Below are 16,917 nucleotides of genomic sequence, written 5' to 3'. Positions count from 1 at the left end.
TTTGTTTAGCCTTTCTTAGGCACCATTTGCTTAGCCTCTGTGAGGCAGCATTTGTTTGACTTCTCTCAAGCATCATTTGCTTGGCCTCTCTCGGGCACTATTTGCTTTGCCACTCTCGGGCACCATTTGTTTAGCCTCTCTCAGGCACCATTAATTTGGCTTCTCTTGGGCACAATATTGTATGGCCTCTCTCGGGCACCATTTGCTTAGCCTCTGTGAGGCACCAGTTTTTTTGGCCTCTGTGGGGCACAATATTGTATGGCCTCTCTCGGGCACCATTTGCTTAGCCTCTGTGAGGCATCAGTATTTTTTGCCTCTGTTGGGCACAATATTGTATGGCCTCTCTCGGGCACCATTTGTTTAGCCTTTCTTAGGCACCATTTGCTTAGCCTCTGTGAGGCAGCATTTGTTTGACTTCTCTCAAGCATCATTTGCTTGGCCTCTCTCGGGCACTATTTGCTTTGCCACTCTCGGGCACCATTTGTTTAGCCTCTCTCAGGCACCATTAATTTGGCCTCTCTTGGGCACAATATTGTATGGCCTCTCTCGGGCAACATTTGTTTAGCCTTTCTTAGGCACCATTTGCTTAGCCTCTGTGAGGCAGCATTTGTTTGACTTCCCTCAAGCATCATTTGCTTGGCCTCTCTCGGGCACTATTTGCTTTGCCATTCTCGGGCACCATTTGTTCGGCCTCTCTTGGGCACAATATTGTATGGCCTCTCTTGGGCACAATATTGTATGGCCTCTCTCGGGCACTATTTGCTTTGCCACTCTCGGGCACCATTTGATGGGCCTCTCTTGGGCACAATATTGTATGGCCTCTCTCGGGCACCATTTGCTTAGCCTCTGTGAGGCACCAGTTTCTTTGGCCTCTGTTGGGCACAATATTGTATGGCCTCTCTCGGGCACCATTTGCTTAGCCTTTCTTAGGCACCATTTGCTTAGCCTCTGTGAGGCAGCATTTGTTTGACGTCTCTCAAGCATCATTTGCTTGGCCTCTCTCGGGCACTATTTGCTTTGCCACTCTCGGGCACCATTTGTTTAGCCTCTTTCAGGCACCATTTATTTGGCCTCTCTTGGGCACAATATTGTATGGCCTCTCTCGGGCACCATTTGTTTAGCCTTTCTTAGGCACCATTTGCTTAGCCTCTGTGAGGCAGCATTTGTTTGACTTCCCTCAAGCATCATTTGCTTGGCCTCTCTCGGGCACTATTTGCTTTGCCACTCTCGGGCACCATTTTTTTAGCCTCTCTCAGGCACCATTAATTTGGCCTCTCTTGGGCACAATATTGTATGGCCTCTCTCGGGCACCATTTGTTTAGCCTTTCTTAGGCACCATTTGATTAGCCTCTGTGAGGCAGCATTTGTTTGACTTCCCTCAAGCATCATTTGCTTGGCCTCTCTCGGGCACTATTTGCTTTGCCATTCTCGGGCACCATTTGTTCGGCCTCTCTCGGGCTCCATTTGTTTAGCCTTTCTTAGGCACCATTTGCTTAGCCTCTGTGAGGCAGCATTTGTTTGACTTTCCTCAAGCATCATTTGCTTGGCCTCTCTCGGGCACTATTTGCTTTGGCACTCTCGGGCACCATGTGTTTGGCCTCTCTCAGGCACCATTTGTTTGGCCTCTCTTGGGCACAATATTGTATCGTCTCTCTCGGGCACCATTTGTTTAGCCTTTCTTAGGCACCATTTGCTTAGCCTCTGTGAGGCAGCATTTGTTTGACTTCCCTCAAGCATCATTTGCTTGGCCTCTCTCGGGCACTATTTGCTTTGCCACTCTCGGGCACTAATTGTTCGGCCTCTCTTGGGCACAATATTGTATGGCCTCTTTCGGGCACCATTTGTTTAGCCTTTCTTAGGCACCATTTGCTTAGCCTCTGTGAGGCACCAGTTTTTTTGGCCTCTGTTGGGCACAATATTGTATGGCCTCTCTCGGGCTCCATTTGTTTAGCCTTTCTTAGGCACCATTTGCTTAGCCTCTGTGAGGCAGCATTTGTTTGACTTTCCTCAAGCATCATTTGCTTGACCTCTCTCGGGCACTATTTGCTTTGCCACTCTCTGGCACCATTTGTTTGGCCTCTCTCAGGCACCATTTGTTTGGCCTCTCTGGGGCACAATATTGTATCGTCTCTCTCGGGCACCATTTGTTTAGCCTTTCTTAGGCACCATTTGCTTAGCCTCTGTGAGGCAGCATTTGTTTGACTTCCCTCAAGCATCATTTGCTTGGCCTCTCTCGGGCACTATTTGCTTTGCCACTCTCGGGCACCATTTGTTCGGCCTCTCTTGGGCACAATATTGTATGGCCTCTCTCGGGCACTATTTGCTTTGCCACTCTCGGGCACCATTTTTTTGGCCTCTCTTGGGCACAATATTGTATGGCCTCCCTCGGGCACCATTTGCTTAGCCTCTGTGAGGCACCAGTTTTTTTGGCCTCTGTTGGGCACAATATTGTATGGCCTCTCTCGGGCACCATTTGTTTAGCCTTTCTTTGGCACCATTTGCTTAGCCTCTGTGAGGCAGCATTTGTTTGACTTCCCTCAAGCATCATTTGCTTGGCCTCTCTCGGGCACTATTTGCTTTGCCACTCTCGGGCACCATTTGTTCGGCCTCTCTTGGGCACAATATTGTATGGCCTCTCTCTGGCACCATTTGCTTAGCCTCTGTGAGGCACCAGTTTTTTTGGCCTCTTTTGGGCACAATATTGTATGGCCTCTCTCGGGCACCCTTTGTTTAGCCTTTCTTAGGCACCATTTGCTTAGCCTCTGTGAGGCAGCATTTGTTTGACTTCCCTCAAGCATCATTTGCTTGGCCTCTCTCGGGCACTATTTGCTTTGCCACTCTCGGGCACCATTTGTTCGGCCTCTCTTGGGCACAATATTGTTTGGCCTCTCTCGGGCACTATTTGCTTTGCCACTCTCGGGCACCATTTTTTCGGCCTCTCTTGGGCACAATATTGTATGGCCTCTCTCGGGCACCATTTGCTTAGCCTCTGTTAGGCATCAGTTTTTTTTGGCCTCTGTTGGGCACAATATTGTATGGCCTCTCTCGGGCACCATTTGTTTAGCCTTTCTTAGGCACCATTTGCTTAGCCTCTGTGAGGCAGCATTTGTTTGACTTCTCTCAAGCATAATTTGCTTGGCCTCTCTAGGGCACTATTTGTTTGGCCTTTCTCAGGCAGCATTTGTTTGGCCTCTTTAGGGCAGTATTTCTCTAGCTTCTTTGTATGGTCCTCACTCGGGTACCATTTGTATGGTCCTCAATCGGGCACCATTTGTATGGTCCTCACTCGGGCACCATTTTTATGGTCCTCACTCGGGCACCATTTTTATGGTCCTCACTCGGGCACCATTTGTATGGTCCTCTCTCGGGGACCATTTGTATGGTCCTCACTCGGGTACCATTTGTATGGTCCATTTGTTCGGTCTTCTCGGAGGTACCATTTGTTTGGTCAGCACCATTCTTTATTCATTCACTATTTCTTTTTAGACTCTATAGGACATCATTTGTTTGACTCTCACTTTACACCATTGTTTTATAGCCTTTCTAAGATACCATTTGTTTGGTTTTTCTATTTGACACCATTTGTTTGGCCTCTTTGTCGGGCACTATTAGTTTGGCGTCTCTATTTATTTACTCAATAATATTCAAAATTTTGTTTAATCTAATTTAAAGGCTAACTTTTAATTACAGATGTGTCCACCCTTACCTTTGCTTGAGTTTTATTAAGGACTTCAATTTTATAAGATACAAACGTAAAACATTCTTGTGTCATCCAGTACAAAACGTATACCACACAGTATATGTCTTTTTTAACGTGAGCCTATGGGCGATGGATGGCCGACAGATGGCATCTGTCAGAGATATACATTTATGCAATCCAGTAGAAGGAAGTATACTGCGCAGTATGTATTTTTTTTTTTTACATGGGAGTCTTTGGGTGATGGATGAATGACAGATGACATCTATCAGAGGCATCCGTCGGAGCTATGCTGTTTTTTAACATGGGTGTCGTCACGCGGCATTCATCTTGAAATGATTGCAGACCACCCTTCTGTGTTCCTGTTTGCAGATCACCCTCCTGTGTTCACGATTCCAGACCGACATCCTGTGTTCACGGTTACAGACCACTTTACAATCTTCACCATTGCAGACCACTTTCCAATGTGCCAGATTGCAGACCCCCTTCCAGTCTTTACAATTGCAGGCCCCCTTCCAGCCTTTACAATTGCTGATGACCTTCCAATCTTCACTATTACAGACCATTTTCTAGTTTTCCCGATTACAGACCCATTCCAGACTACCTTCCAGTCTTCACAATTGCACACCTCCAGTTTTTACAACCACCCTTCTTTGTTCACAATTCCAGACTGCCCTCCTTGTGTTCACGATTGCAGACCACCTTCCACTCTTTATGAATTGCAGACCACCTTCTAGTCTTTATGATTCCAGACCATTTTCCACTCTTCACGATTGCAGACCGCCCCCCCAGTGTTCACGATTGCAGACCACCCTCTAGTCTTTACAATTGCAGACCACAATCCAGCCTTTACATTTTAAGAGCACCTTCCAATCTTTACAATTACCTCCAGGATTTAGGGTCGCAGGCAGCCTTTCAGGAATCAGGGTTATAGACAGCTCTCCAGTCTTTAGGTTTGAAGACAGTCTTCTAGGCTTAAGTGTGGCAGATGGCACTCCAGGATTCAGGGTCACAGATGGCCCTCCAGGCTTCAGGGTTGCAGATGGCCATCCAGGCTTCAGGTTCTTAGGAAGAGACTAGAAGTATTTACAATGGCAGACCACCCTTCAGTTTTTATGATTGCATACCACCTTCCAATCTTTACTATTGAAAACCACCTTACATTCCTTACAATTACAGACCATGTTCCAGTCTTCACAATTCCAGATCGCCCACCAGTCTTCAGGGACGCAGGTTGCCCTTCACGCTTCAGGGCCGCAGACGGCTCTACAGGCTTCAGAATCACAGGTGGCCCTCAAGGATTTAGGGTCACAGACGGCCCTTCAAGCTTCAGGGACGCAGATGGCCTTCCAGGCTTCAGGGTCACAGACGGCTCTTCAGGCTTCAGGTTTGCAGACGGCACCCCAGTCTTTAGGGTCGTGGATTGTCCTCCAGTATTTAGGGTTTGCAAGCGGCCTTTCAGGATTCAGGCTTACAGACAGCTCTCCAGTCTCAAGGTTTGCAGACAGTCTTCTAGGCTTCAGTGTGGCAGATGGCCCTCCAGGATCCAAGGTCACAGATGGCCTTCCAGGCTTCAGTGTCGCAGGTGGCCCTCCAGGCTTCAGTGTCGCAGGTGGCCCTCCAGGCTTCAGTGTCGCAGGTGGCCCTCAAGGATTTAGGGTCACAGACGGCCCTTCAAGCTTCAGGGCTTCAAACGGCCCTCCAGGCTTCAGGGCCGCACACGGCCCTCCGTGCTTCTGAGCCGCACACGGCCCTCCGGGTTTCAGGGCCGCACACGCCCTCCGGTTTTCATTGCCGCACACGGACCTCCAGGCTTCAGGGCCACACACGGACCTCCAGGCTTCAGGGTCGCACACGGACCTCCATGCTTCAGGGCTGCACACGGCCTTCCAGGCTTCAGGGCCGCACACGGACCTTCAGGCTTCAGGGCCGCAGACGGCCCTCCAGGCTTCAGGGTCGCAGACGGCTCTACAGGCTTCAGAATCACAGGTGGCCCTCAAGGATTTAGGGTCACAGACGGCCCTTCAAGCTTCAGGGACGCAGATGGCCTTCCAGGCTTCAGGGTCACAGACGGCTCTTCAGGTTTGCAGACGGCACCCCAGTCTTTAGGGTCGTGGATTGCCCTCCAGTAATTAGGGTTTGCAAGCGGCCTTTCAGGTTTCAGGCTTACAGACAGCTCTCCAGTCTCAAGGTTTGCAGACAGTCTTCTAGGCTTCAGTGTGGCAGATGGCCCTCCAGGATCCAAAGTCACAGATGGCCTTCCAGGCTTCAGTGTCGCAGGTGGCCCTCCAGGCTTCAGTGTCGCAGGTGGCCCTCCAGGCTTCAGTGTCGCAGGTGGCCCTCCAGGCTTCAGTGTCGCAGGTGGCCCTCAAGGATTTAGGGTCACAGACAGCCCTTCAAGCTTCAGGGCTTCAAACGGCCCTCCAGGCTTCAGGGCCGCACACGGCCCTCCGGGCTTCCGAGCCGCACACGGCCCTCCGGGCTTCCGAGCCGCACACGGCCCTCCGGGCTTCCGAGCCGCACACGGCCCTCCGGGCTTCCGAGCCGCACACGGCCCTCCGGGCTTCCGAGCCGCACACGGCCCTCCGGGCTTCCGAGCCGCACACGGCCCTCCGGGCTTCCGAGCCGCACACGGCCCTCCGGGCTTCCGAGCCGCACACGGCCCTCCGGGCTTCCGAGCCGCACACGGCCCTCCGGGCTTCCGAGCCGCACACGGCCCTCCGGGCTTCCGAGCCGCACACGGCCCTCCGGGCTTCCGAGCCGCACACGGCCCTCCGGGCTTCCGAGCCGCACACGGCCCTCCGGGCTTCCGAGCCGCACACGGCCCTCCGGGTTTCAGGGCCACACACGCCCTCCGGTTTTCATGGCCACACACGGACCTCCATGCTTCAGGGCCGCACACGGCCTTCCAGGCTTCAGGGCCGCACACGGACCTTCAGGCTTCAGGGTCGCAGACGGACCTTCAGACTTTAGAGCTACAGATGACCCTTCAGGCTTCAGGGTCTCCGAGGGCCCTCCAGGCTTTAGGTCACAGACGGCCCATCAGGCTTTAGTTCACAGATGGCCTTCCAGGCTTCAGGGTCACAGACGGCCCTTCAGGGTTGCAGACGGCACGCCAGTCTTTAGGGTCATCGATAGCCTTCAGGGATGCAGGCGGCCTTTCAGGATTCAGGGTTACAGACAGCTCTCCAGTCTTCAGGTTTGGAGACAGTCTTCTAGGCTTCAGTGTGGCAGATGGCCCTCCAGGATCCAAGGTCACAGATGGCCCTCCAGGCTTCAGTGTCGCAGGTGGCCCTACAGGCCTCAGGATCACAGGTGACCCTCAAGGATTTAGGGTCACAGACGGCCAGCCAGTCTTCAGGTTTGAAGGAGGAGACTAGAAGTATTTACGATTGCAGACCATCCTCCAGTTTTTACGATTGCATACCACCTTCCAGCCCTCCAGGCCTCAAATGACCCTACAGGCTTCAGGGCCGCACGCGGCCCTACAGGCTTTAGGGCCGCACACTACCCTCCAGGCTTCAGGGCCGCACACGGACCTCCGGGCTTCAGGGCCGCACACGGACCTCCGGGCTTCAGGGCCGCATACAGACCTCCAGGATTCAGGGTCTCAGAGTGCCCTCCAGGCTTCAGGGCCGCAGATGGCCCTCCAGGCTTCAGGGCCACAGATGGCCCTCCAGGCTTCAGAGCCGCAGACAGACCTTCAGACTTTAGAGCTGCAGACGACCCTTCAGCATCTCAGAGGGCCCTCCAGGCTTTAGGTCACAGACGGCCCACCAGGCTTTAGGTCACAGACGGCCCACCAGACTTCAGGGCCGCAGATGGCCTTCCAGGCTTCAGGGTCACATACGGCCCTTCAGTGTCGCAGGTGGCCCTCCAGTCTTCAGTGTCGCAGGTGGCCCTTAAGGCTTTAGGGTTGCAGATGGCCATCCAAGCTTCAGGTTCGAAGGAGGAGACTAGAACTATTTACAATGGCAGACAACCTTTCAGTTTTTATGATTGCAAACCACCTTACATTCTTTACAATTACAGACCATGATTCAGTCTTCACAATTGCAGATTGCCCAGTCTTCAGGAACTCAGAGTGCCCTCCAGGCTTCAGGGTCGCAGATGGCCTTCCGGGCTTCAGAGTCACAGACGGCCCTTCAGGAATCAGGGTTGCAGACGGCACCCCAGTCTTTAGGGTCATGGATAGCCCTCCAGGATTCAGGGTTGCAGGCGGCCTTTAAGGATTCAGGGTTACAGACAGCTCTCCAGTCTTCAGGTTTGCAGACAGTCTTCTAGGCTTCAGTGTGGCAGATGGCCCTCCAGGATCTAAGGTCGCAGGTGGTCCTCCAGGCTTCAGGGCCGCAGGTGGCCCTCCAGGCTTCAAGGTCACAGACGGCCCTTCAGGCTTCAAAGTTGCAGGCAGCAGCCGTGTCTTCAGGGTCGTGGATAGCCCTCCAGTATTTAGGTTCACAGACCGTCTTCTAGGCTTCAGTGTGGCAGAAGGCCCACCAGGCTTCAGTTTTGCAGACGGCCATCCAGGCTTCAGATTGGAAGGAAGACAAGAACCTTTGCTTTGCTGAATTTCTACCAGATTGTTTGTTTGAGCAGCTTGAAAATATTGGGAGGGAGGGGGAAGGTTTCTTGTATTGGCTGTTTTATGAAAGCAGGTCTATTGCTGCACACTTGTCATCCTCCAGCTATTTAGCAGTAACAGGGGCAGTAGCTGAGCAACTGCCGCACAGCTGATTCCTCCGTGTAGGTTAGATGACCACACTGAGGTGAGTCACTGTGGCTCGTTTAGAGAAATCTTCCCGATTGGTCTCCTTTAGAATCTCTGGCCTCAGATATAGGGCATGTTATGTGTGTTTTTACCCTGTGCTAATCAGATCATGTGTTACAGTCTAGTGTTGTATTTTTCCAACTCCGTCTAAGTATTTCCTCAGTCCATGTTTATTTGTGTTTAGTCATGTTACTTGGTTAGTGTCATTCTGTTTCATTGTGTTTTTGGGACAGTGAGGGTTAGGGGTGTCATGGTCATAAGCAGGGATCCAGTGATGGTTATAGTGTTAGTTAGGGCTACCTTGTTATCATCTACCATCATCCATTTGGTTTCCAACATCTGAAGGTTATCATTCATCACTCATCGTTCATGGTTACCATTACTACTGACTGTTATCAGCCATCCTTCATTTGTTCCCATTACCCGACTGACATTTTATTTCATCTCTTCAAACACTGAGTCCCTGTTTTTTGTATTTCTGTTGCACGTGATATGTGCTCCATCATACTTTCTCTTTGACTGTCCGATTGGTTCACAATTCGGCCCTTCTGTATTCCTGAGATTGCTATATGTGAAGCTTAGTCCTGCCGTCTTGTGACTAGCCGGCGTCGTTACACTGAGCACCGAAGTGTGCAGATTTTTAGGCAACATAAAGTAGAGCCAGACACGCTGATTTCACCGATCTGTCACGTATATTTAATAGTTTAGTGATTTTTGTGAACATACATTTAGAACGTTGCAGGACTCGTATCGAGCTGGGAGGCAAGATATATATAAAAAGGAAATATTCCACAAAACTCTTCTAAGGCCCTGTTCACACAGAGTTTTTTTGCAGGCAGAAAAATCTGGCTCTAAATTCCGTCTGGAGTCTTGAGGCAGTTTTTCGTGGTGTATTTTGGCCGCGACCATTGGGCGCCCTGGGCAAAAAAACGCAGCGAAAAACACTTTCTTTGCCTCCCATTGATGTCAATGTGAGGTCAGAGCCAGAAATGCCTGAAGAAAGGGCATGTCGCTTCTTTTACCTGCGAGTCAATGGGAGGCGATTTCGGACGTTTTTTGCAGCAGAAACCGTGTCAAAAAACTCAGATTGAACAGGGCCTTAAAGGAACCTCTCTGAGAGAAACATGAAATAGTGCCAGACACGCTGATTTCACCGATCTGTCACGTATGTTTGATAGTTTAGTGATTTTTGTGAACTTACATATAGAATATTGCAGGACTCGTATCGCGCTGGGAGGCAAGATTCCAGCAAATATAATGATCTGCTGTTCCCCCGCCCAGCCGCCAAATATTGACAGCTTTCTCTCGATGAACAGTAATAGGAATAGTGGTTCGATGTGTCATATACTCGACTTTATGTTTTTTTTTTGTGCTCATCACTTTATATTTTCGATGACTTGTTTGTACCCTGCTATCTATATACAAGAGATTTGACTTACTTACCTGCATGTATTCACTTTATACATCACTAAGACTATACACTAGCCTGGTGCAACCATTTTCGTGAATGTGTATCCCTATATACATTAAAAACATTTTTATGAATTTTTGAATATGGAATAAAGATGCAATGTTTCTTCTGCATTATTGGTCTTGTGCACTCTCTCTTTTTGACTAATGTTGGCTCTTTATTACACAGGACATAGTGATCTTTCATAATAAGTCCATTATAATAAAGTCACTGACAGGTTCACTTTAAGTCCCCTTGTAGCCTTAACCCAAGGCTGAATTCACACATGTAGTTTTGATGCTGTTTTTGGTGCAGGTTTTTCAGCCAAAGCCAGGAATGGATGGAAAAGAAAGGGAAAGTATAGCGTAAAGACTGACTCATTTACCCACACATGTCTTTGGTTTAACAAACTGCACCAAAATCTGCATCAAAACTGAATTTGTGAATCCAGCCGAAAAAAACCACAATCTGACTTCGTCTGAGATTTGCTGCAGTCATATAAAGCTGGGCATACACCTAAAGGTATGTTCACACGAGGGCGTCCGTTACGGCTGAAATTACGGGGATGTTTCAGCCTGAAAACATCCCCGTAATTTCAGCCGTACCGGCATGTGCAGGCGCTTGAACGCCGCGTCAATTACGGCCGTAATTAGCGCTGCTATTCATTGGAGTCAATGAATAACGGCTCTAATTACGGCCAAAGAAGTGACAGGTCACTTCTTTGACGCGGGCGTCTATTTACGCGCCGTCATTTGACAGCGGCGCGTAAATATACGCCTCGTGTGAACAGACAAACGTCTGCCCATTGCTTTCAATGGGCAGATGTTTGTCAGCGCTATTGAGGCGCTATTTTCAGACGTAATTCGGGGCAAAAACGCCCGAATTACGTCCGTAAATAGGCCGTGTGAACATACCCTTATGACTTTCCCTCACTTTGTTTTTTGCAGGCAAAACACTTATGGGGAAAGATGCATAAATCAATAGATATTTATCACCATATGGGGAATTGAGTTAGAAAGATTTTCTACATGTAAATTTTTTTTATATTGTGGAAACCTATGGTACCATTACATTATATACTGTATGTATATATATATATATATATATATATATACTGTATGTATATATATATATATGTATATATATATATATATATATATATATATATATATATATATATATATATATATATATACACACACACCTTTTTATGTCTGACATATGACCCAAACATAGTATTTCAAAGCATGTTAAAAACAAAGCAGCAAAAATGGAGGTACACTTTTAAAGACAACCGCTATCCATATGATCAGTAAAGGAATTATAAAGGGGGGTTTCCCTCTTGGGACCCCTCGCACAATTTGATCAAACTGAGTGCTAAGAACCTCACAATTATAAGTATAATAAATATAGCAGTAATGGAATTTAAAATAATAAAAATGTGTAATTAATACAAAAAGTGTGTATATATATATATATATATATATATATTTATCTATATCTTAGCGCCCGCAGTGCGCATCTGCATCTTGTTTTGTCATTTAACATGTTGAATAAAAGTCACAGCAGATTAGCACCTGCATATTTATTTCATGTTTCAGGAGAAGCTGACTAAGGCCTCATGCACATAGCCGTAGCTGTGTGCACGGTCCGTGATTATGAGCACGGGCGGCTGCAAACTCACCCGCATGCATATGCAGGCCGCGCTTCCATAATAAAGTATAGGAGCACAGTCCGCAAATTAAAAAAATAGGTCATAGCTGAGTGATCGATTTTCGGGATGAGTTGCATTTTCCAATAGCGTTATATTGAATTACAGGTACAAATAATTTATGGATTAACCTTTATCAAATTCTTTTCAGGGGATCGAAAAAAAAACAGCACATCCACTATTGTTTTTTGGGATATCTTTTTAGACACTATATTATGTTTAAATAACACTCTAAATTTATTCTACAGGTCCTTATAATTTTGGCGATACCAAATATACTGGTTTTTTATATATATCTATTTACTTTTGCACACTAAGTGGATTTATGGGGGGGGGGGGGAATATATATTTTTTCTTTTACTTTGGACACTTTGTTTTTTTTAATAAACGTTATTTAACTTCTTTTCTAGTCCCACTGGGGCAGTGCTTCTCAAATTGTGAGGTAGCCCCCACTTGTTGCTGAGACCCAGTCAGGGAGTCAGGTTGACAGTAGTTGACACCAATATCTAGTTTAAAAACATAACAGACTCATTTTTACGTTAATATTGTATTGATTTCAGGAGACATATTTTATTATAAATGGAGGTAATTTTAAAAAGAATGTGCCATGGACTACGACCAATGGTGAGACCCAGATATCAACATGTTTTTATTGGTGAAGCCCCAGTAGAAAAATGTAAAAGTCCTTTTCTAGGGGACTTAAACCTGTTATAGCCTCTATGTATTCCTAAATATAGGCCTCTGTAGAAGCACCAAATGTTCCCATGTACTTACCCTAAATTATGGGGTGCACCAGATTAAGACGTATTTATCATATAAGATCTTTATGAACAATGACTAAAAGTAAAAAATGTTGCTATGGTTATGACATTCTTCTCATAAAAAAAATAAAAATGTACTCACCGCTTGTGATTTACCTTTACATCACAGGATCTAGCTGATAACATCATATGAAGACAATCTCCCTCTAAGAACGCACTAAGATAAGAGAAAGTAAATATATTGAAATTATTGTTTTTATTTCTTAGATATTTCTGCTGGAAGAAAACCAATATGACTTTAGTCACCCAGCTTTCCCACACTCCTGAATGGAATACCTGCTTATTTATGTTATAGTACAGGACAGCCCCTCTGACTTGAGCTGCAATACCAGACACAACCACATGGTGTGAAGTAGTGTGGTGAGGGGCTTCTGCGCTTGCTGGAATGACACACAGAGTTCTTTGACGAGTATTTTTATGCGAAAATCGCGCCGCAAAACTCCTCAAAAATCCCCCGAAAATGCCTCCCATTGATTTCAATGGGAGTACGACGAGTTTTTTTACCGCGAGTAAAAAAAACGCATCGCGGTAAAAAGAAGCGTCATGACCCATCTTGAGGCGATTTCCGCCTCCAAAACCCCATTTCAATCAGTCAGAAAGAGGAAAAAAACGCCTCGACGAGTGTTTTGACGAGTTTTTGTCAAACCACTGTGCAAAAACCGTCTGGAGCAGTTTTTGCAGGAGGAATTTTCCTCCTGCAAAAAACTCTGTGTGAACACAGCCTAAGGCTGGGCTCACACGACCTATTTTCAGACGTAATGGAGGCGTTTTACGCCTCGAATTACGTCTGAAAAAACGGCTCCAATATGTCGGCAAGCATCTGCCCATTGCTTTCAATGGGTCTTACGATGTACTGTGCAGACGAGCTGTCATTTTACGCGTCGCTGTCAAAAGACAGCTCGTAAAATTACAGCCTCGTCAAAAGAAGTGCAGGACACTTCTTGGGACTTTTTGGAGCAGTTTTCTCATAGACTCCAATGAAAACAGCTCCAAAAACGGCCGTAAAAAACGCTGCGAAAGCGCCGCGAAAAACGTGAGTTGCTCAAAAAACTTCTGAAAATCAGGGGCTGTTTTCCCTTGAAAACAGCTCCGTATTATCAGAATTTTTTTGTTAAGCGTGTGAACATACCCTGAGGCTATGTTCACACAGAGTTTTTTTCCGGTCGGAATTTCTGCCTCAAAATTTCATTTAAAAGTTTGAGGCAGATTTTCCTCTGCCTGCACGCCGATTTTCGCTGCGTTTTTCGCCCACGGCCATTGTGCATAAAACGCAGCGAAATACGCTTTCTCTGTCTCCCATTGATGTCAATGGGAGGTCAGAGGCGTAAACGCCCGAAGATAGGGCATGTCACTTCTTTCTCCCGCGAGATGGTTTTACCGCCCGCGGGAAAAAGACGCCTCCGCCTCCCATTGAAATCAATGAGAGGCATTTTCGGGCCGTTTTTGACGAGTTTTGCGACACGGTTTCCATGTAAAAAAAACTCTGTGTGAACATAGCCTTACTCTTTTTTCGCCGGACCCCTCCAATTTCTGTTAAATACTGGAAAACCCCTTTCATGAACAGATAAATACTGACTGCTGCATATGGAAGAGATGTTCAACTATTCTACATACAAGTCAAATACTTAGCAAGTAAGGCCGGGTTTCCATGTAGTGCAAAAGCTGCGGAATTTACTCAACGAAATTCTGTGCAGAAATTCCGCAGCTTTTACAGTAGCAGCAAAGTGGACCATATGTTGAAAATCTCATGCCCACACTGCGGAAAAACATTGCAGCGAAAACGTTCATACATCGACCTGCGGTGCGGAATTTAAATACACAGCATGTCAAGTTATGCTGCATTTTCGTTGCTTTTCCGTTGCAGGTTTCTCTCATTGAATTCTATGGAGGTGCAAAACCCACAACAGAAATCAAAGTGCTGCGACTTTTGCGTCGGAATCGCAGTAATTCCGCCGCAGAAGTTGCCCCATTTTGAAAAAAAAAAAAATCATACTTACCCAGAACTCCCTGCTTCCTCCTCCAGTCTGGCCTCCTGGGATAACGTTTCATCCAATGTGACCGCTGCAGCCAATCACAGGCTGTAGCTGTCACATGGACTGCAGCGTCACCCAGGGAGGCCGGACCAGACGGCAAAGGAGGGACGCATCACCAGGACAACGGCCGGGGTAAGTATGTATGTTTTGGGTTTTTTGTACGCTGCTTTCCACAGCGGAAATTCCGTCTGAAAAAAAACGGAATGTGCTGCGGTTCCAGGTTTTTATGCAGCGTATACTATCCGTGGGAACCAGGCCTAATAAAGATTGTGCCCCCATTTGTGTTTCTTACTGCACCCAAAATATGTGCCTCTGACGTGTATCCCCAGTCCTGGTCCATCAAGACATGCAGGATTACCTAGACGGATGACAGCCAGATTTAAATTCAGATTTTCTGTGGTGCAAAAAATAATAATTTCTGTGGCAGGAACATTTCTCTGCTATGATTTTTTTGTCCGTAGTTATGACTATTTTCATAGTATTTAACAAAAATCATGAATAAATGTAATATTTCATCCTGCTCCCTTCAATGGAAATGAAAATTGGTGGTGTATGTTCTGTATATTGTCTAAAGATTACCCATACTTGGCAGGTATTCAGACACGGAATGGACCCTGACTGAAACATATGGAAACCATAGGCTTCCGTTTCCATCACCATTGATTTCAATGGTGACGGATACGGCGCTAATGGTTTCCATTTGTCTCAGTTGTGCAAGGGTTCCGTCGTTTTGACTAAATGAATAGCGTAGTCAACTAGTAAATAAAGGGATTGTAAAAACATCATAAATAGCTGTACAGGGAAAATGTCTCTTCTTCCAGAAAGATCCGTTCTTTGCAGCAGCTTTCTTTTCTGTCTGATACATCCCCCCCCTATAAGGGTATGTTCACACGGCCAAATTTCAGACGTATACTAGGCGTAATATGCCTCGTTTTACGTCTGAACATACGGCTCCAATACGTCGGCAAACATCTGCCCATTCATTTGAATGGGTTTGCCGACGTACTGTGCAGACGACCTGTTATTTACGCGTCGTCGTTTGACAGCTGTCAAACGACGACGCGTAAAAATACAGCCTCGTCAAAAGAAGTGCAGGACACTTCTTTGGACGTTTTTGGAGCTGTTTTCTCATAGACTCCAATGAAAACAGCTCCAAAAACGGACGTAGAAAACGGCGTGAAAAACGCCGCGAAAAATGCGAGTTGGTAAAAAAACGTCTGAAAAGCAGGGTCTGTTTTCCCTTGAAAACAGCTCTGGATTTTCAGACGTTTTTGTTGACTACGTGTGAACATACCCTAATATTTATATGACTAAAAACCATTTTAAATAATACCAGCATAAAAAGCTGAGAAATGCCATCCTACAAACTAAAGAATACCAAAATAGAACTGACATACAGTGCCAAAATAACAATTGTATATAGTTCCTAAATAACAGATGCCATAATCATACCATACACTGGACACAACAGTTCCATCATCGCCCAAATAATGCCGCCATTTACTACACAAATGATAACACTGTAACACTGTATGGCAAATAATACTACTGTGCTTCTAAAATAATACTGCCATACAGCGCCAAATCTTTCTGCAGCTGAAAAATCTATTCTTCATGGCGTTGTTTCTGCATCAGGTGCATGCGAATATAACAAACCCCATTCAGAGACTGATTTTTTTTTTTTAGTTCCAGAAATTTCTGCAACAAACATATCCTAAACCACATAGGGTATGTCCAAACGCTTAACAAAAAACGGCTGTAAAATACGGAGCCTTTTTTTAAGCATCAAGCGTTTTTTACGGCTGGTTTTGGAGCTGTTTTTCTATTGAAACAATGAAAAACTGCTCCAAATACAGCTCAAGACGTGAAATGCACGTCTTTTTTATGGGGCGTTTTTTATGCGCCATTCTTAAAAACGGCCACATAAAAAATGCCCAGTGGGAACGGAACGCCGTTTTCCCATTGAAATCAATGGGCAGATGTTTGGAGGCGTTCAGCCTCCGTATTTTTAGCCATTTTTCGGGGGGGGGGGGGTTATTGGCCTGAAAAACGGCTGAAAATAAGCTGTGAGAACATACCCATAGATATAACATGTAAGTACTATATATATACATATCATACACACAAAGCATAGATACATACAACACAGATATACAAAATGTATCCACTAGATTTCAAATATATATACACTGAATAGAAATTACACACACACACACACACACACACACACACACACACACACACACACACACACACACACACACACACACACACACACACACACACACACACACACACACACACACACACACACACACACACACACACACACACACACACACACACACACACACACACACACACACACACACACACACACACACACACACACACACACACACACACACACACACACACACACACACACACACACACA

Source organism: Rhinoderma darwinii, chromosome 5, assembly GCF_050947455.1.
Source record: "Rhinoderma darwinii isolate aRhiDar2 chromosome 5, aRhiDar2.hap1, whole genome shotgun sequence".
NCBI lineage: Eukaryota > Metazoa > Chordata > Amphibia > Anura > Rhinodermatidae > Rhinoderma > Rhinoderma darwinii.
Note: the sequence above shows the minus strand (reverse complement) of the source record.